This window comes from Canis lupus, chromosome 18 (genome assembly GCF_048164855.1).
Source record: "Canis lupus baileyi chromosome 18, mCanLup2.hap1, whole genome shotgun sequence".
Lineage (NCBI taxonomy): Eukaryota > Metazoa > Chordata > Mammalia > Carnivora > Canidae > Canis > Canis lupus.
In genome coordinates this window covers 40984023-41002872 of record NC_132855.1, presented here as the reverse complement: position 1 = coordinate 41002872, position 18850 = coordinate 40984023, and the positions used below count along the sequence as shown (strand labels likewise).

The 18850-nt window shown below is 36.8% G+C and overlaps 1 long non-coding RNA gene across 1 annotated transcript; it reads left to right on the top strand.

Annotated features, from left to right (window-relative positions):
* Positions 1-2334: 2334 nt before the first annotated feature.
* Positions 2335-18451, top strand: LOC140609049 (uncharacterized). Its single transcript, XR_012011044.1, has 3 exons — positions 2335-4269; positions 4766-6300; positions 16799-18451. It is a non-coding gene; the product is annotated as an uncharacterized lncRNA (long non-coding RNA).
* The last annotated feature ends 399 nt before the right edge of the window (positions 18452-18850 follow it).

The window sequence follows — 18850 nt, the reverse complement described above, 5'->3', positions numbered from 1 at the left end:
AAAAATGGTGTTAAATACTAACCCCATTCAAGGCAGGTGGGCAGTCATGCAAAGGTAAGGCAGCTGGGAGAAAACCTTTTCCTTAGAAATTTAGATAGGAGCCTAAAGATATACTCTATTTGGCTATTAGAATGTTAATTTGCCTAAAGTTAAAAAAAAAAAATGTAATGTACTCATGCAGCCAGATAAATAGTGACTGCAGCAGGATAAAGGCCTTTCTGATCTCCAGTGCAACTACCTACAGAGCTGAGCCCCAGACATACCATACAGACCATAAGTCTTCTACTCATTGTGGATCCAGCCTATCATGCCTCATTTTCTTGCTTTATGCTGGGATGTCAATGGCTATTTACCATTACTCTTATACTATTATTTTTCTTGTAGTAGAGAATTATTTCTTTGGACTCATATCTCTATTGGAAGCAGGAAAATGAAAAGATAAACTAAGAAAGCCATGTATTTTAAAAAGAGAGAGATTGTGCTTTTTGTGGAAGTCAAAAATATTCCTCTGTGTTTAATAGGCAAAATGTAACTGTGTCAAAGAATACAATTTAAAAACCATTATGAAATAAACTAAACTAAAAACCATTGCCAGTACTTAGAAATGTATATGTGAGTGCCAGTATAAATAAAATAAGATTAATGAATTAAATGAGCCTGGCATTTCCATAGGACTTGATTTTAAATGAAAAATTTAAAAATAATAATGCTGTGAAATTCATATATATATTAAGTGAAAAAAATTGCATCAAAACATTTAACAGATGGTAACTTTTAAAAGCATATCCACTGAATGTAGCAGAAATTACATGCCAAAAGAAATAAGCAGAAATTATATGCCAAAAAGAAATAGGCTTTTGAAAATAGGCGGCTAACTGGGAAAACTCTTATTTTCCTCAGTGAATCAAGATATAGCTGAGAACTTACAGAAAAATTTATGAAAATTTCATTTGTGACATTTTCTAATGCATCTGAGAGCCCAGGTATCAATAATGCCACCCACTTAAATATATTTATGTGTTTTTTCAGATAAAATTCTAAGGTTACCAAATAACTCAGAAACATATTTAGGTTAATTATTGATCAATTGGCTCGAAAAAAATCTTAAAGTTTGATATAGGCTAGTATTAAAATTAATAAAGTTATAATTAATAAGCATGTTAATAAAGTGCTGTTGTGATGATCTATGGACTTACAAAAGTGAAACAAATTAGTTTCAAAAGGACCTAGAACTTAAGCTTTCATTCCCTGGAAATGACTTTATGCTAAAATTTTAGGATGCATTCTGGACACAGTTGTTTATATCACAAACAGGATATGTTCCATGGTTTGTGGTACAGACAGGTTAGTGTATTGCTTAATAAATTGGATGTGCCACATGGGAGTCTGCTATATTACGGGGGTTTGGGTAACATTGCACCCACAAAGGTTTGGAAATTTTTAAAGAAATTTATTTCTTCACATCATTCAAGAGAAAATGACCCCCTTCACTTAGCTGCAAAGACTGGAATAAAAATGTTCCATCTTAATTGGAAATTCAACCCATTTTACCAGTTTGAATATTTCTCTGCAAAGACGTTCAAAACTGATTGTGTAAATGTATTACTTAATTTGTTCTTTCTTAGGATAATTGTGATTTGGGGAAACTTATTTGTCAAGGAAATGTTTTGGTACATCTCCTTATGCTAAAAATGGTTTCCAGAGAAAGAAGTGGTGACAACTACATTCTGAAAGTTGTAAGGTTGAAGACTAAATTCTAGAAATTCTTTTTCTTAATTTTAATTCTGGCTTTAAATCTTACAAGAATTTAATAACACTTTTTGTTTGACCTTTCCATGATAATGATGATAGTAAAAATGAGGAGACACAAGTGGAAGTTATGTGACTGCCATTTAATACGGTCCCAGAACCAAAATATGACAAATACCTGAATTCTACATATACATGAAGAATAGTTGCCTTAAAATATAAATACTATTATAAATACTATTATTTTATTCATGTTCAAAAGTAACAATTACAAAGAATTTGAGAGACTATAAAACTGAATGAAACAACATACCCCTTACCTTTAGAAGATTCAAAGGTAAAATTGCACTGAATATCACAATGGAAAATCTGACATTTTACATCTTAGTAAAAAATGGTATCAAGATTCTTATCCCAAGAAAGAAAAATATCCTAATTAAATTTATTTTCCCTTTATTTTCAAATTTAAAATATCTCCAATATTATAAATGTTTGTCATATTAAAGGCTTATACAGTGAAAATAAAGCTCAATTCAGTATCTGGCAGTTTCTCTTTTTTTTCTTTTTTTTTTTTTAATTCTTAGCCCTCTTCATAGCCTGTGTGTCGTCGCAGTAAGTATTGGAATTTTGACTATAGCTTTTTCATAACCGAGCCAGTTAATGTTGTGTTGTTTTGTTTTGTTTTGTTTTGTTTGACAAGTCATCAGGTCGAAGTCCTTCTAATAAAAGGAATAGATTCTCCTCTGAAACTACATGAGATTGGTTTCAGAAGATACATAATGTCTGAAGGGGCAAGATGTGTTTCTCCGAGGTAACTCAGGAGAAAACAGTGACAACCATCTATGGTATAGAAAAAAACAAACTAGAACTTAAGAAGCCATCTCTTTTCCTTGCTTCCTTCCATCTCATGTCCACCTCAGGACACTATCGCTGGGAGAGAAAAAGTGATGGAAAAACATGTAGTTGAAGTCTGAGGGGCCCTGAACTTTCAAAATATACACACACACATACAAAGGACATGGAGCTGGAGCCCTTTCTTAGAGACTACAAAATTTATAATGGAAGCTGTAGAGAACACGGGCAAGAATATCCAAGAAATGAGAAGGGTAGGACTCAGACAATTGGATATTTAGACATATCATTAAGTTATTGTTACATCAGTATGGAATAGTAAATGCAAGAATATATAGATTAATGGACAGAATAACCAGCACAGAAACATTTTAATTCAGAAGACACTAGGATAAGGTGATAGTTTGATTTCACATTACTAGGGAAAGGTAGAAATAGTCTTTAAATAGTCCCAAGGCAATTGCTTAACTATGGGTATGGGAACAGTGGACTCCCGTTCTTACTCTATAGACCAAAAGACCTTAGAAATGAGTAACAGGTTTAAAGACATAAGAAGTAGAAAATAAAAGCGAATATCTCAAGATGAGAAAAGACCCATTAAGGATAAAGCAAAAGGTAAAATCAGAATTCCTACATCCCATTACATAAAAATTTAAAACCAATATAGCAAAAGTCATAAATAGAAAAAGTACAAGCTGGAAAATTTTTGGAATATGAGTATTTGACAAAAAAGGGACATCCTGAGAATATACAGAGCTCCTAAAGTTTAGAAAAGCCAAGATATTTTCCAAATTTCAGTTGGTTCCTTAATTAATTCTATACAGAAGGTCACTTCATTCAGCTACCTTGACGTACATTACTCAAATAATTTAGCTTGGAAGAACATCAGGAAATCACAGTACTCAAAGCTAGGCTTTTTGGATGGAGGTTTTTTGGGAGGTGGGGGTTGGGGGTTAATGGTCACTATGTTTAGTTATGCCTTCTTTACACATTTTCCAGACTACTATTCATTAAGACTAGGTTATATTGAGCAGAAATTTGGAACCTAACGGCCCATCTGTCTGTGAGAGTACACATCCAATGTTGTTGTTGTTTTCCTAAAGAGAATCTTGGCTAGACTCTATAGAATTCCCTCAGAAACTGCTGATCATTAGACTTAAATTTCCCCAAAAGATGTCGCTCCTACACTAACTAGTTCAATGTCCTATTTTTTTCAATGTCCACTTTTTTCCTAGATTCCTGGAACAGCTGAACTTCAGGTGTAGGATATGCAGCATTGAACTCCCAGCTACCTACTATCTGTCAGCTGTGGGTTTGAAGCACAGGATTTATAAAGGAACATTAAGAATTTGTTCTTTACCACTTCCTCGGATCCTTTAAAATGTACCCCCGAGTTAAGTGAGGCAAGCACCTAGCAAAGACCACCTGTACAGTGTTTTCCCTAGGTACCCCTAGAATCTCTCTTCGTGAAGTCATTGGTCAGCGTTGCAGGACACGCTACAAAACAGTTATATGAAATTCATCATTGTGTCAACTCTAAGAATGTTGTTGATTATGTTACACAATGGCCTCTTTATGTGGACTCTCAAGAGTTATTTCGTTCTGGCCTTAGACTGGACTATTGATGCTTCTCCTGAGCAGTTCATCTGCTGCTATCTTATGGACACTGTGAGTAGGCTATTCCCACTTGCTGATAAAAAGCTAGAGCTAAATTTGTGCTTCATCCCCCAAAACAGGGCGCTTTGGCCTTCATTATTATTAGCCTCCTTCTTGGCCCCTTTCTCCTTCTCATCTGACTGTATTTTGTTACATATGTTATATATATAACTATATGTTATCTGACTATATTTTGTCCAGCCCAGTAAGCTTTCTCACACGCTTTTTGGAAGAAGACAGTGTAATGGTCATAAGTATTTCTTCAGACCACACCAGCCAGATGAGCAATAGTGGCACCCAGGACAGCTCATAAAATATCCCAATAGCAAGCATTCACCGTTCTCTGTACCTTTTCATAAAAACAGGGCTCCTCCTCCAATTCCCTCCACATTGTTTCTCCCTCTCAGCCAATGCTCTTTCCTCTTTTTTTTTTTTTTAAGTTTACCAGAAATTCTAGTGGTATCTGTGCTCATTCCTTCCCTAACTACCAATTTTGTTTCCCTTTCAGAGTAACTACTCTGAGGACCAAAAGCCAGACCACAGACTCAAGTTGTTGGTACACATTTGTTCGAGGCACAGGGCAGTGACCGCTTCTGTGGACACTTGCTTCTTACCACCCAACATCATGATCCCACCCAGAGCATCCGGCCCCAGCCAGTGGCTTTATAAATTATAAATTGAATCAGAGACTCTTTCCCCACTAGAATGTGGTTTCAACTGCCCGCCCCCCCTTTTCTTTATATCCCAGAGGATGTTGGAGAATTCAAGAAAATTACTCTATTTCTTGTGGCATTAGTCTTCCTGGCCCTTCAGAAAAATTTGAGACACCCTAACATATGCTGATGCTCAGAAGGAGATTAAAGTTAACCCCACCCTACATACAGAGCTTGGGGGAAAATATCAGTGTTACCCTCAGGGGAGCTCTAACCCGTGGATGCTCCTTCTGTGATCTCTGATGAAGTGAGTGGTCACCCTTAGCAGAAAAGAGAGTGGCAAGAAGGAGCATGGAAGTCAGAGATGTTAGGGAGACCACTCAAGATAGGAGGTTATCCTGAAACTAATGTAACTTTGTGTATTGATTATACGCAAACAAATAAGTAAATAATAGGAAGGTGCGAAACAGCATATATGGTATGCTACATTTGGAAGCAAGAAACCAAAATAAAACCAACATATCTATGTTGTGGGGAAGAAAAGGAAATTATACTACTTCCCCTCTTCCCCCTCTTTTCCACATTTCCAAAAAGGAGGCAATGTTAGAGGCCTCTCCTATGCAAAAGTCAGAATAGGCCTCTCTGAGGAGATATTTAAGCTCTGAGAAACTCTGTCATAACACAGCTAAGGAATTCTTTGTGGGAAAGCAATTTTTTTTTGTTGGGCCAATAGGAGAATCATAATTTGTTTTTTTCTGCTTTCAATTTTGTTCTTAATAAAATGTCTATTTTATCCATATGTGAACTTAAAGACTTCTCTCTTTCTTGGTGATCTTCAGGCATCCTTTGTAAAATAAGGATGATAACGCCTTGTCTAATGCTGCAAATATTTCCCCCAGTGGCCATTTGTCTTCTATTTTGACTGATTATAATTTTTTTTTACATAAAAATGTTCAAGCTCAAAATTTATTGGTCGTATTGATTACTCTCTTTCCCTCAAACCATGATGCATTTGGGACACCTGTGAAAGGATGGAAATTTGAGTAAAAGGAGCGTCCGCTTGTATGAAACTCTGAGAAATTCTCAGCCAGGCTGTGAGATGCCCCAGAGCAAAATTACACATTCAGAGGAATCCTGTGTCGGAGAGGAATAGCCTGGTCAATGACCCCTGCCCTGCTCGTTGTTGGCTGGGAGCAGCCCGGGGAGATTGAGGACCTCTCCCTGAACAGAGGAGTGGATACAAAAGTGTGGTATCTGCAGACTGTTTATTATCCTCTGCACATCAGCTTCTCTTGAAGGGAGATGGGAACAGGACACTTCCACAGCTGTCACAGCTCACTCCTGGTGTTGTGCACAAATACATCATTTTCATGGGCCGCTTTTTCTGAAGGTAAGTTTTTAACAGCTCAATAAGATAAGCTTGCGACCCTGTCTGTGCAGTTAGCCTTCTGGACACAACTGATTGTCCAATCTCCTTCCTCCATCATCAGTTTTAAATCCCACTTCCCCTTAGCTATGCAGCTCTTGGTGGCTTACCTAGAATTAGGATCCAGACTCTCCTTCTGGAAGGGTCTCCGAGCTCTTGGTAATCACACTCGGCAGGTTGAGATTGATGCACTTGTTCATTCACAGTCCCAGGAGGACAAGAGAGTAGTGAGCAGAACCTAAGTGGATCACCTCACTTCCAGACACATTCTTCCCATCTGTCATTGTGTAAAAGTAGCCCTATCTCCAATGGCTGATCAGGAGCATTTGCCTCTTCCAAAATGGTGATTCTTTTTCTTGCATGCTGGATTTCACGGTCGATTTTTCTGAAGTGAGATCTGAGCAGCTCACCTCCAAGCCACCCCAAAAATGATGAGGGAAGTATTTGCATATAATAATAATAATAATAATAATAATAAAAACCCAGAAATGTACAATTAAATTCATGTGAAAACCAGAAGAAAAAAATGGGAATGGAGTCATTTACAGGTATATGAGAATTCATAATTTAGTGAACATAGAATTTTAAATAAGCCAGAAAAGGAGAGAAAAATACAATGTAATTTTTATCTGAAGTTAGTTTAAAACATATAAATAAAAAGGAAAGCAAAATACATATGATTGTAATATCCATCGTAAAAAAGAAATATTTCTCTTGGTCAAAAGAAATGCCATAAATAAATCAAATGGAAAATTTTAAAAAGTATTTAAAAAACTAATAGACCTACTTTAAATATTCTTATATAAAGAACTCTTACAATTTTTTTTTTTTGAAACAAGATTTTCTCCAACTTATGGCTGGTTTATAGTTTACAATTCCATATAGTACATCACTTCATTCCATTACTTTGGACTACTTTACCTAAATTGTTTAACTTGGAGGGTACATCAGGAAGCAACACTGCTCAAAGCTGGTCATTCTATGGGAGCTTTATTAAGTTTTTCCTTTTTCCTCTTTTTTTTTTTTTTTTAATGTGAGCAGTGGGCTTTTGGTTATGCCTTCCTTAAACATTTTACGGAACAAAATTATTGAGTCTGTGCTATATGGAGCAGAAATTTGGTTCCTCAATAGTCCATCTGTTGTGATTAAGAGCAAATTCCAAGCTTTTTCCCGAGGAGCATCTTACCAGGTCATTACTGCCCACAGTGTGGCACTCTGGCGGTTCTTCCGGCTTTCCATATGCAGAGAAAAATGTTTCCCTCACCCTAGTTCTCCTGTCGATTCATGTCTAAATTTGTCCTTGCAATCAAACAAACAAAATAGCTGCAGCCCAGATATTGCCAGAGGGGGTTTACATGTCATACTTTTTCTGCTAACTCTAATTTTTAGTCTTACTACTTGCATCCAATTTCATATTATTCTATTACTCTTCATTGTCGTGATTTCCTTTTCCCTCTTCTAATGTGTTGCAATCGCCTAGTTTTTATTTTCCTACTGATTTAAGCCTTTTATCCCCCGCTTCTACCATTCCAGTGGTTATCTTTAATTCTTCCCTCAGAGTTCTAATATTATCTGATCGGGGACATGTAAGAAGAACAGGCGTATTATTGGAACAAAAATCGCAATGGTCCATCACTTCCCGCACGAAGCATGTGCATACTTCTTTTTTGGCAAGATCTAGCCTCGAAAATACCAATGGAGTTATAAGGGGAGATCGGAAAGAAGACACCAGAGGGTTGGCAAGCGTCTCTCCCAGCATTCTGGTCATCTTTAAAATACCAGGGGAGATATGTGGAGATAACAGAAATAGGAATGTATACTGGCGCCAGCCATGTCCTCTAGTTTCCTCTTTCAAGGTCAACTGCCCTCACGATAATTCCTTTTATGTGTTTATTTTTGAGTAGGAAATAAATGTAGATAATTCAAAAGTCAAAAAAGATTAGAGGCAGAGCGCGAAAACTTTTCCTTTTTCTCCGCAGTCTCTTATCCATCAAATTCTCACAACTACCTGTGGCTGGTACTCACTAGCTTCTTCTGGATTCTTGCAAAGTTCCTTTACATAGTACAAAGAAATAGAAATATATACTCCTATTTTGCTTTCTTTAGTATAAAATACACCATATGATTCAGGTTGCTGTACTTTTTTTTCCCCACTTCATAATATTCCTTTGGAGAGATTTCCCTACCAATGCATAGTTTCCCCAATTCTTTGTTATCACTGTCTTGCCACCAGTCCACCAACCCCTCACTGATTCCTGTGTTTATCCATCATTCTCTTATTAATGAGTTCCAACCTATTACTGCTACAAATAATAATATGGTGAGTAGCTTTTTATTTATATATTGTTTTTCAGCAATCTAAGTATGTATGTAAGTTCCCAGATGTGGGATTACTGGATCATAGGGTATATACATTTTTCATTTGGTATTTACAGCAAGATCGCAGGGCAGCCCGGGGTGCTCAGCGGTTTAGTGCCGCCTTCAGCCCAGGGCATGATCCTGGAGTCCTGGGATCCAGTCCCACGTCGGGCTCCCTGCATGGGGCCTGCTTCTCCCTCTGCCTGTGTCTCTGCCTCTCTCTCTCTCTCTCTCCCTCTCTCTCTCTCTCTCTCATGAATAAATAAAGTCTTAAAAAAATCCTTACAGCAAGATTGCCATTCTTAGGAACCCCAACAATTTATATGTCTGACCAGCAATGCATTAGTGCTTGTCTTCTGCAGTCCCACGCCCTCAACAGTGTATCATCTTGCATCTTGTCATATATTTAAAAGCAATTAATATTTCCATTTTTGTGAACACTCTGCTTATACTGTCTGCCCATTTATCTATTGTTAGTCCTTTTCTTGTCAACCCTGAAGAATTCATTATATGTTTGGGAGATTAGCCCTGTGTCTATGACATGAGATACAAATACTTTTTCTCAGTCTGTCTTTGCTTTGTTTATGGTGTTTTTGCTTTGTAAAAGTTTTTTTATATATAGAGAGATTTTGTCAGTCCTTTCTTTTATGACTTCTGGGTTTGAATAGTTTTTGAATAGTTAGAGATTTCCTCACTCCAAAGTGATAAAGGAAATTACTTGTATTTTATTTTTGATACCTTATGATGTGAGGTAGGGATCCAACTTAATTTTTTTCAGGTAACTACCTATTGCTAATACTATTTATTAAAGAGTCCATCTTTTCCATCATTGACTTGACATGCTACCTATAAGACATACTAAATTTATTCATTTGTATGGGACAATTTATGTACTTTTTACTCTGAATCAATAGCTATTCATTCAGCAGCCTCACACAGTTTTAATTATAGAGGTTTTATCATGTTATGTCATAATATGTTATAATATGGTTTTATGTCTAGTGAAGTACCTATTGCTCTTTTATTAATCAGATTTTTTAGTGATTCTTGTTTGTTTTTCCAAATGAAATTTAGAATCAGCTTGTCTGTTTTTTTTTTTTTTAAACCTATTAGTATCTATATTGGAATCACACTCACTTCACAAAGCAATTTAGGATAAACAATATCCTTTGGTTATAGTTTTGGTCCAAAACTATTACATGCCTTTCCATTTGCATAAATTGTCTTTTACATCAGGCGGTGGCACATTAAAGTTTCTATTCAGGTAAGACTTGCTTTCTTCCAGTTAGGTTCATTCTTGGATGTTTTCTCTTTTTGATGACAGTTCTAAGTGAGGTCTTTTCTATCACTGTAGCTTCTAACTAGTAATTGTATATGAAGATGTGTCTATATTAAGTCTACATCTCCTCTATCTTAGGGAATTTTCTTAAGATTTTATTTTATTTTATTTATTTATTTGAGAGAGAGAGCACAGTGGGGGTTGGGGCAGAGGGAGAGGGAGGGGGAGAATCCTCAAGCAAACTTCCGTTGAGCATGGAGCCCAACTCGGGGCTTAATCCCAGGACCCTGAGACCATGACCTGAGGTGAAGTCACACTTAACTGAGTGAGCCACCCAGGCACCCTAGAGAATTTTTTATTACTCATTTGTAACAGTTTGTCCAGTTGATTCTTCAAGGTTTTCAAGTTTACAATCATATCATCTTTACATATTGATAGTTCAGCCTGCTTCTCTCATTATTTTCTGCCTCTAATGCCTTTATTATCTTATTATGACATTTGTTTCTTGTCATCTTTATGTTGTCTTGTCATGAGCCTTCAAGTAAGATATTCCTGATATCAGAGTGCCTGTAGTGTTCCACAAGGCTGACTGGATAGGTCATATTAAGGAAGTAGCAATCAAATGTTCATTTAGTGTATTTTGGGACCAAAATTAGAGTTTAGGGCAGCCCGGGTGGCTCAGCGGTTTAGCGCAGCCTTCAGCCCCCAGCGTGATCCTGGAGACCCGGGATCGAGTCCCACATTGGGATCCCTGTGTGGGGCCTGCTTCTCCCTCTGCCTGCGCGTCTGCCTCTCTCTCTCTCTCTCTCTGTGTCTCTCGTGAATAAATGAATTTTTTAAAAATTAGAATTTAAATTTTGTCAAATGACTTTACAGCTTCTATAGAGATGATCACCTCATTTTCTTCTCAGGTCAATTAAGATATTAAACATTTTATAATATAAAAATATATTAAATATTACAGATGCATTTGCATCTTTTCATATGCTTACTGGCCATTTGTATCTCTTTGGAGAAATGTCTATTCAAGTCCTTTGGCCACTTTGAATTGTGCTGTTTGGGTTTTTTTGTTGTTAAGTTGTAGTTCTTTACAAATTTTGGGCATTAATCCTTTATGGCATATAATTTGCAAATGTTTTCTCCCATTCTGTGAGCTGTCTTTTCAACCTTTAGGTAGTGTCATTTGATGCACAGAAGTGTGTCATTTTGATGAAGCTATATTTCTAAGAGTTTTATAATTTTAGATATCAGTTCAGATCTTTGATCCATTTTGTGATTTTTATTTTTGTGATATTTCGAATTTATAGCAATTAAAAACAAATCAATGACTGCTATCTGTATCCAAAGCTTCCTTCTTTTAAAAACAAGCATCTATTGTGATGCCTGGGTGGCTCAGTGGTTGAGTGTGTCTGCCTTCGGCTCAGGGCCACATCAGGCTTCCTGCATGGAGCCTGCTTCCCCCTCTGCCACTGTTTCTACCTCTGTCTCTCATAAATAAATAAATAAAATCTTAAATAAAAACCCACAAGTGTCTATTATATTTATCAAATCTGTGTGTTACCATTCTACTTTGAGTTGTGGGAGTGGAGCTAGTTACAGTTTCAGTATGTGTCTCCATATCCAAAGAAGCCATCCAAGGAGAAGTATCTGAACCTGATGGACTTTAAATACTTTAAGTCTGTTTGAATGACAATTTGGAGTCTTGAAAGAGGTTTAGTGTATTTTGCATGTGGAAAGAATATAAATAATCAGGACCAGTGTGTAGTAGATCGATCACACTAATGGCCCCCCCTTAATAGGCACCCCATAGTCACAGTCTGCCTCATTATCGTATATTCTTTTCCCACTCCAATTTAGACCTCTGCCAGTTTACTTACTTCGACTAATGGGATATCAGCAAATGTGTCACAAAGAGCGGCTTGAAAGAAGCTTCACATTGTCTGCTAATATCTTGTATGATTTATACTCTTTTGTGTTTCTGCCATGCCATGAGAATGTGTCCATGCCAGCCAATTAAATGAGATTAAGTTGGAGGAAACCAAGTTCTCCCATCATCCCAACTGAGGTCATCCTAGATGAGCCAGTAGTTAGCTGGACATATGAGGAAATCCAGCTGAGATTAGAAGATACTTCTTATTTATTTATTTATTTATTTATTTATTTATTTATTTATTTATTTATGATAGTCCCACACACAGAGAGAGAGAGGCAGAGGCATAGGCAGAGGGAGAAGCAGGCTCCATGCACCGGGAGCCCGACGTGGGATTCGATCCCGGGTCTCCAGGATCACGCCTTGGGCCAAAGGCAGGCGCTAAACCGCTGCGCCACCCAGGGTTCCCAAGATTGGAAGATACTTCTAATCAAACCCAGTCGAAACAGTTGACCCAAGCAAATGAAAAAAATACTTATTACTTGGGGCAGGGGAGGTGTTACACAGCAAAGTTGTAGCAGACAAATGACACATCAAGAAATAAGTTACATAGTATAATCTAGTTGAAAGGTATATCTCCCATCCCATTTTTTATTTTTAGCACTTGGCATTTCTTACAAAATAGACTTTATAGGCTTGTGAGTCACTCTGATGCAGTTTGTGGACATGAGAGATCAGAGCTATTTTAACAAAGACCTTAGGTCTCTAATCCATGATTATCATTTATCAAGATGTGGCATCAATGCACATCGCTATGTCTCGCTGGGAATTCCAGGAACAATCAATAAAGACTCTTCTATTTCAATGACTCTGATTTCTTGGCTTGGCCTAGTAGCTCATGATGTCAAATTCAAATCTCTGAATGCAAAGAGGAAGCAATTTTAAGTATTCATTTCTATTTCTGATCATTTTCAGAGATGAGCTATCACCACAGATAAATTAGGGCATAATTCTATTTGCTTTTGAAATGTGTTTGCTCCCCTGTTTGGTTTGTCTAAGATAGCCCTGTGTTACACATTCACCTGAAACAAGACCCCTGAACTTCATTATCTTTATCCATGGCAGACCTTTGAACACTTTGCACTGATATAGACATTACCAAGCACTAGTATACATACTAGTTAACATTTTACTAATACTCTCTGTTATAGCCAATAAAATTTGTTTTAGAGGCTTGCTACAAACTTATATACACAAAAATTTGGCACATGGCAGTGAAAATTCCTGAGATGGCACATCCACCCTGCTCTTTGCCCTGGTATGAGACAGCCTTTGTAACTAGAAAAAGTTCAAGACTAAACTCTTAACTCAATCTTTAAGATATTCTTTGCCCAACCTTCTCAAACTCAATAAATGGATCAAAAATATACTCAGAAAGTAAGGCCCTAACTCTAGAAGTCATCTTGATTCCTCCTTCCCCCCACATTGCCAATCTGTCAGCAAATCCTATCAATTCTGTGCCCCTTAATATTTCTCAAAGACAAACAATTCTGGCCATTTCTTCATCCCTGTTATATTCCTGAACAGTTGCTCTTTTCCCTGCATCAATTTCTTGCCTTTTTATCTGTTCTTCATATTTTAGTTAGCATGCTATTTTTAAGAATTTTTATTTTGAGATTAATTTCAGATTTGCAAAAACTTTTAAATATAGTACCACTGTTCCCATATACTCAAATTTACAAAATGTTAATATTTTACCAACTTGTTTCATCATGTCTATCTATATATCCACTCATGTCTCTAGCTATACGATTTATTTTCTAAAAGAGCTGAGATATACAGCCCAACATCACATTTTACCTTTGGTTGTAATGTCACTTTTGTCTGTTTAAATCTGGAGTTCCTCAGTCTGTATCTCCATGAGCTCGATAGTTTTGAAGAGTAAGGCCGGTTAGTTTGTAGAATGTCTCTAAATTTTATATTGTCATATTTAGATTCAGGGCAGGCATTTTGGGCAGTAATATCGCAGAAACGGTGGTTCTTGTTGGTATACCATATCCGGAGACACATTAGATCAATTGTCCCATTACTGGTGATAGTAACTTGGATCATTTGGTTAAAGTAGTGTTTTCCAGTTATTTTCACAGTAGAGTGATGGGTTTCCCCATGCCAATGCTAAAGGACAGTGATCAAAGCAGGATCTCAAAGAGATATTTGCACATGTTCATTGCCCCATTACTTAAAATAGCCAAGAGGTAGAAGAAACCCAAATGTCCATTAATAGACAAATGGATAAAGGAAACATAACATAGACATACAATTAAATATTATAGCAGTTTAACAAGGAAGGAAATGCTGTCACAAGCTGTAATATGGTTGAACCTCAAAGACATTCTGGTAAGTGAACTAAGCCAGTTATAGAAGGACAGATACTGTATGACTCCTCTCATATGAAGCAGCTAAAGTAGTCAAAATCAGAGAAACAAAAAGTAGAAAGATGGTTGCCAGGGGCTGGTGAAAAGGGGAGGATGAATTGGTGTTTAATGGGTATATACAGTGTATATTAGTCTATAACGAGTTCAATTTTGCAAAATGAAAAATTTCTAGAGATCTATTGCACAACAATGTGAAGGTACTTAGCATTTGTATGTATACTTAAAATGGTTAAAATGATAAATTTAATGTTATCTTGGGTTTTTTTTATACCACAATAAAAAAAGATAGCCAGAACATTATGGGAAAAAAGTGTTTATCGTCACTGGTAATCACAGAAATATTGATTAGAACTAATACCAGAAATGAGTATTACTATTTTTGTCATATTTGCCAACCTGTTTTTGCATAGGTTGGGATGTACATTGGTTTTATGTTCTTGAAAGCAATAAACATATTAAACATGGGGCAAGGGGAAGGATATATCGAAGTCCTAACTTCTAACACCTCAGAATGTGAACTTATTTGGAAATAGGGTTATTGTAGATGTAATTACTTAAGAAGTCACATTGGGTCAGCCCTTAATCCAATTTGACTGGTGTCTTTCTAAGAAGAGGAGACACTGACACACAAGGGGAGAATGCCATGTGATCACAGAGGCAGAGCTCAAAGGGCTGCCACTGCAAGCCAAGGAATGCCAAGGATTGCCAGCAAACCACCAGAAACTAGGAAGAAAAAAGGAAAGATTTTCCCCTGAGGTTGCCTTGCTGACACATTGATTTCAGATTGCTAGCCTCTCCTACTATTCTAAGACACCCAGATTATGGTATTCTACAGCAGCAGCCCTCGGAAACTAATATAGTAATTCATTACTACCTTGTAAGGAGATATTTGGAGACTATGTAAATATCCTATTTTATCATAGAGATAGAAGAAGCTTACACATCTTTATAGTTTCTAGCTCTATCCACTGAAGGACTTAAAAAAAAATGATACCCAGGGGCACGGGTATGCGGAGTCGGCTTCTCTCCTTCTCCCTCTCCCCCCGCCACTCCCCCTGTGTGTCTGTCTTTCCTCTCTCTAAAAAAATAAATGAACAAATAAATCTTTAAAAAAACAGAAGCAATGGTGCCCAGGTCTTGGTTTCCATATAATTATCTTTTTATGATTCTTGTGTGAAACAGTTGCTTCTGTGGTCATCACAAAATGATCCCACCGTATTTTCTGCATCAGTTGGCATTCTACCTGTAAGGTACACTTTTCATTCTCATCAATTCATTCGTTTACTCATTCATTTATATCAGTATAGTTTCAGGGATCTTATTTTACCTATAGATTATAATACATTACTGTATTTATTTTGTTAACCAAATTCTCATATTTGGCTGGTGTGAGCTGAGCCCCTTCTAGCTCACTCCTGAATTCTCCTGATAATTGTCCATTATTCTTTTTCCTGTTTTCTGGGTTCTGGGCTCATCTATACTTTCTCTTCTGAAGCCCTGAAATCAGCCATCTTGTCAAGAAGCCCTGGCTCCTAGAAATCAAAATATGAGTGCTAGGTTTTGTGGGATATTATTACTTCTGGGTCCTCTCAGTGGATAGAACTAGGAAATGTATTGTTCTGTTAGACCAATTTATCTCAATCTTTTCTCATTGTTTTACCACTTAATTTGCTTTAGACACACACATGGAACCCCACATTTAGGTAATAAAAAGCTTATTATATAAACATCATATGAAAATTAAACATTACATTTATAAAAATTAGTATAAGTCCACAATACATTTCTGGAAACTCTTGGGACCACATCAATTTTGGACCACTGAATTTTTTCTGGATTTCATAAATCTTACATTATGTAACATACTCAGTAGGGTAAGGGCAATACCATGTAACAAAATTTTAATGTTTCCATAGCAAAGCATCACACCAAGTGGGATTAAGAAAGATAAAATAAACCTCCTCATTTCTGTGCAGGTCAGATTCTACCATTAGATAGATTTGCTATAAACTTTAGAAGAAATTGAAATCTTAGGATTTGGGAATTGCAGATAAGGGATTGTGAATCTATAATCATATTCTTTTCTACAAGAATTTAATGCAATATTTCTCCAAGATTTGTGTATCTAGCTTGCTATTATATCTACTCCATTTCTTTGTAGTAGTTGTTTTTATTTCCAACTGAAAATTCTAATTCACCATTTAGGTCATTGGGATGATAGAACTGTTTATTCATGTAATTATATCCTTCATTGTTATATACATTGATTAGTTTATAATCACTAATCACATGTTTTGCCCAGTCAACATGTGTGGCAAAACAATGCTCATGTTTACTACATGTTTAAGCCATTTCCTCTTCCTAAGTACACAGGAAGACTACATTTCCCAACATCCACAGAAATTACCTTTGGAGAACATGACAATACCGGGTAATATAGATGAAAGTGAGGGAAGCCATTTTGAAGCCCAGCTCTGAAAGACATCCCATGTGACCCTTCAACTCTTTCCTTTCCCACAGAAATCCTGGACACCATGTGTTCCAGATCATACAGCATACAAGATGGAGGAAGACGGATCTGTGATATGAGTGAATAGTGTTTCATTGTGTTAAACCACTGTGATTTCTGGGATATTTTTGTCACATCAGCACAGCTCACAAAATAATTCTTCCCCAAATGAAAATCCATCCTCTCCTGGCATGAGTTTTCAGTGTAGAGCAAAAAGCTCATCAAGCTTTTTGAACGTCATGTATATCACAAGTTGACTTATATGCTGTATGTCAATGATTTCATCCCACTGCAAACTGAAATGTCAACTACTAAGTTCAAATGATGGTAACTGCCTTTTAACATTGCGTATCAACGATATTGTGCAAAATCCAGCAGTGTCCCTTGCTTGATGAAGAAATCCTACTAACAGTTTGTTTAGCTTTCTTTTCTCACCTTGAGTTTTCATAATATCTCTCAGGGTTATTCCCTGTCCCAGGGTTTTCTCCAGAGCACCAAGATCTTCCTCAGTCCACTCACAGCCAAAGCCCAGGAATACAGGAGAGTTAGTGACCCCTGGAGTAACTCAGCTGCAAGATAGTGATTCTGTGAATGTAAGTCTAAATCTCTTGTCATTTTGAAGGGAAATTCTGAGGTGGATTCTACAGAGTTCATTAGAGGATCCCCAGTAGAACAGAGTTCTGCTTTCCAGAATAATAGCCAGATCCACAACATACTCTGTGTTGGCTTTCCTTCTGAACTTCCTAGACTCCTTAATCTTTCTGCTTCCATATTCTGGCTTCTTGGGATCATCCCCAAATTTACAACCTGTTTTGGGGAAACCAAACTAATTCAAAATTTCCTTTGTATTGCCACCTTTTGTGAATTTGCTCTATAAAAGCAATCAATAGATTCCCAGTTGATTAGAAAGGAATTACATATTGTTTGAAAATGGTGCAAAAATAAATAGCACACTAGTTACTGAGGTGGTAACTAGCGAACAGATTTCTGATTCAATAAAATCCACTTTTAAGAAGGACACTTTTCTGTTTTGGCTTCATGTATGTGGAATCTTCACCAAAAAATCATGTACTTTAGGACACAGAGACTTATATTCTATATTTGTAATGGAGCTCTAATCGGCTCTTATTACTATTTTGAATTGAAGGCAAATCTTCAGTCCATGATGGAGATCTGACCTCTCTAAAAGGAAAGCAGGTGGAGAGGAAACAAGATTCAGTAAGGAGGTCATCCAACTGCAATGCAAACCTGAGGGTCTCAGCCAACCTACCCAGGAGCTCTAGAGTAAAGTTTTTCCATTAGAGGAGTCCTAGGCCCTGGTACTGACAACATGCTCAGCCATGGATGGAGGGTGGCTGCCCAGGAGAAGCGTTTCTGTGTTCAAAGGTCAAGGCAGATCCTGAAGGTGCTAACAGCTGGTAGCTGGCAGTTAACCACCCTTTTTGCAGCTGAATGGCAAATTCTTTCCTGAAGGAAGTTCCAAGCAGCACACCCCCATGGTTGCCACAGTTTTACAAATATAAACATCAGTTCCAAAACTACATGGTAAATTACCTAAGATGAACTATAGTCTATTATTGAATGTAAAGTGAGATGATCTGACCAAAGAAATCTGTGTAGTACATCTACACCATTTAAAAATGTAAGATTTATTAATAAAGTCGTAAAATGTCTACAAAAATCATACTATTACATTTTAATTCTGTGAAATGTGAATAAAATACCATCCCTGCCTTTCTCTGACCATTAGATTCTGGCAAATACCCAACTTTATATACTTTATCTTTTTGCTAGCTATTGGAGGAATAACTGTAACACAAATTTTGGCTGACCTCTGAACGTTTGGGTGATACTAAAGGCCAGATTTCTCATCAACTTCATGACTACACTGAATACCTAACCCATATGACTTACTAATTATATCATCAGTCCAGACCTCTACTTTGAGCTTCAAATTAACCGAACTTGCTTGGTTTTCTGAAAGGTACTTTGCCTAAAACTGAACTCATATTGTTTTCTTCAATTTTAGTTCTATCCAGTAACTTCTATCACAATGGGCAACA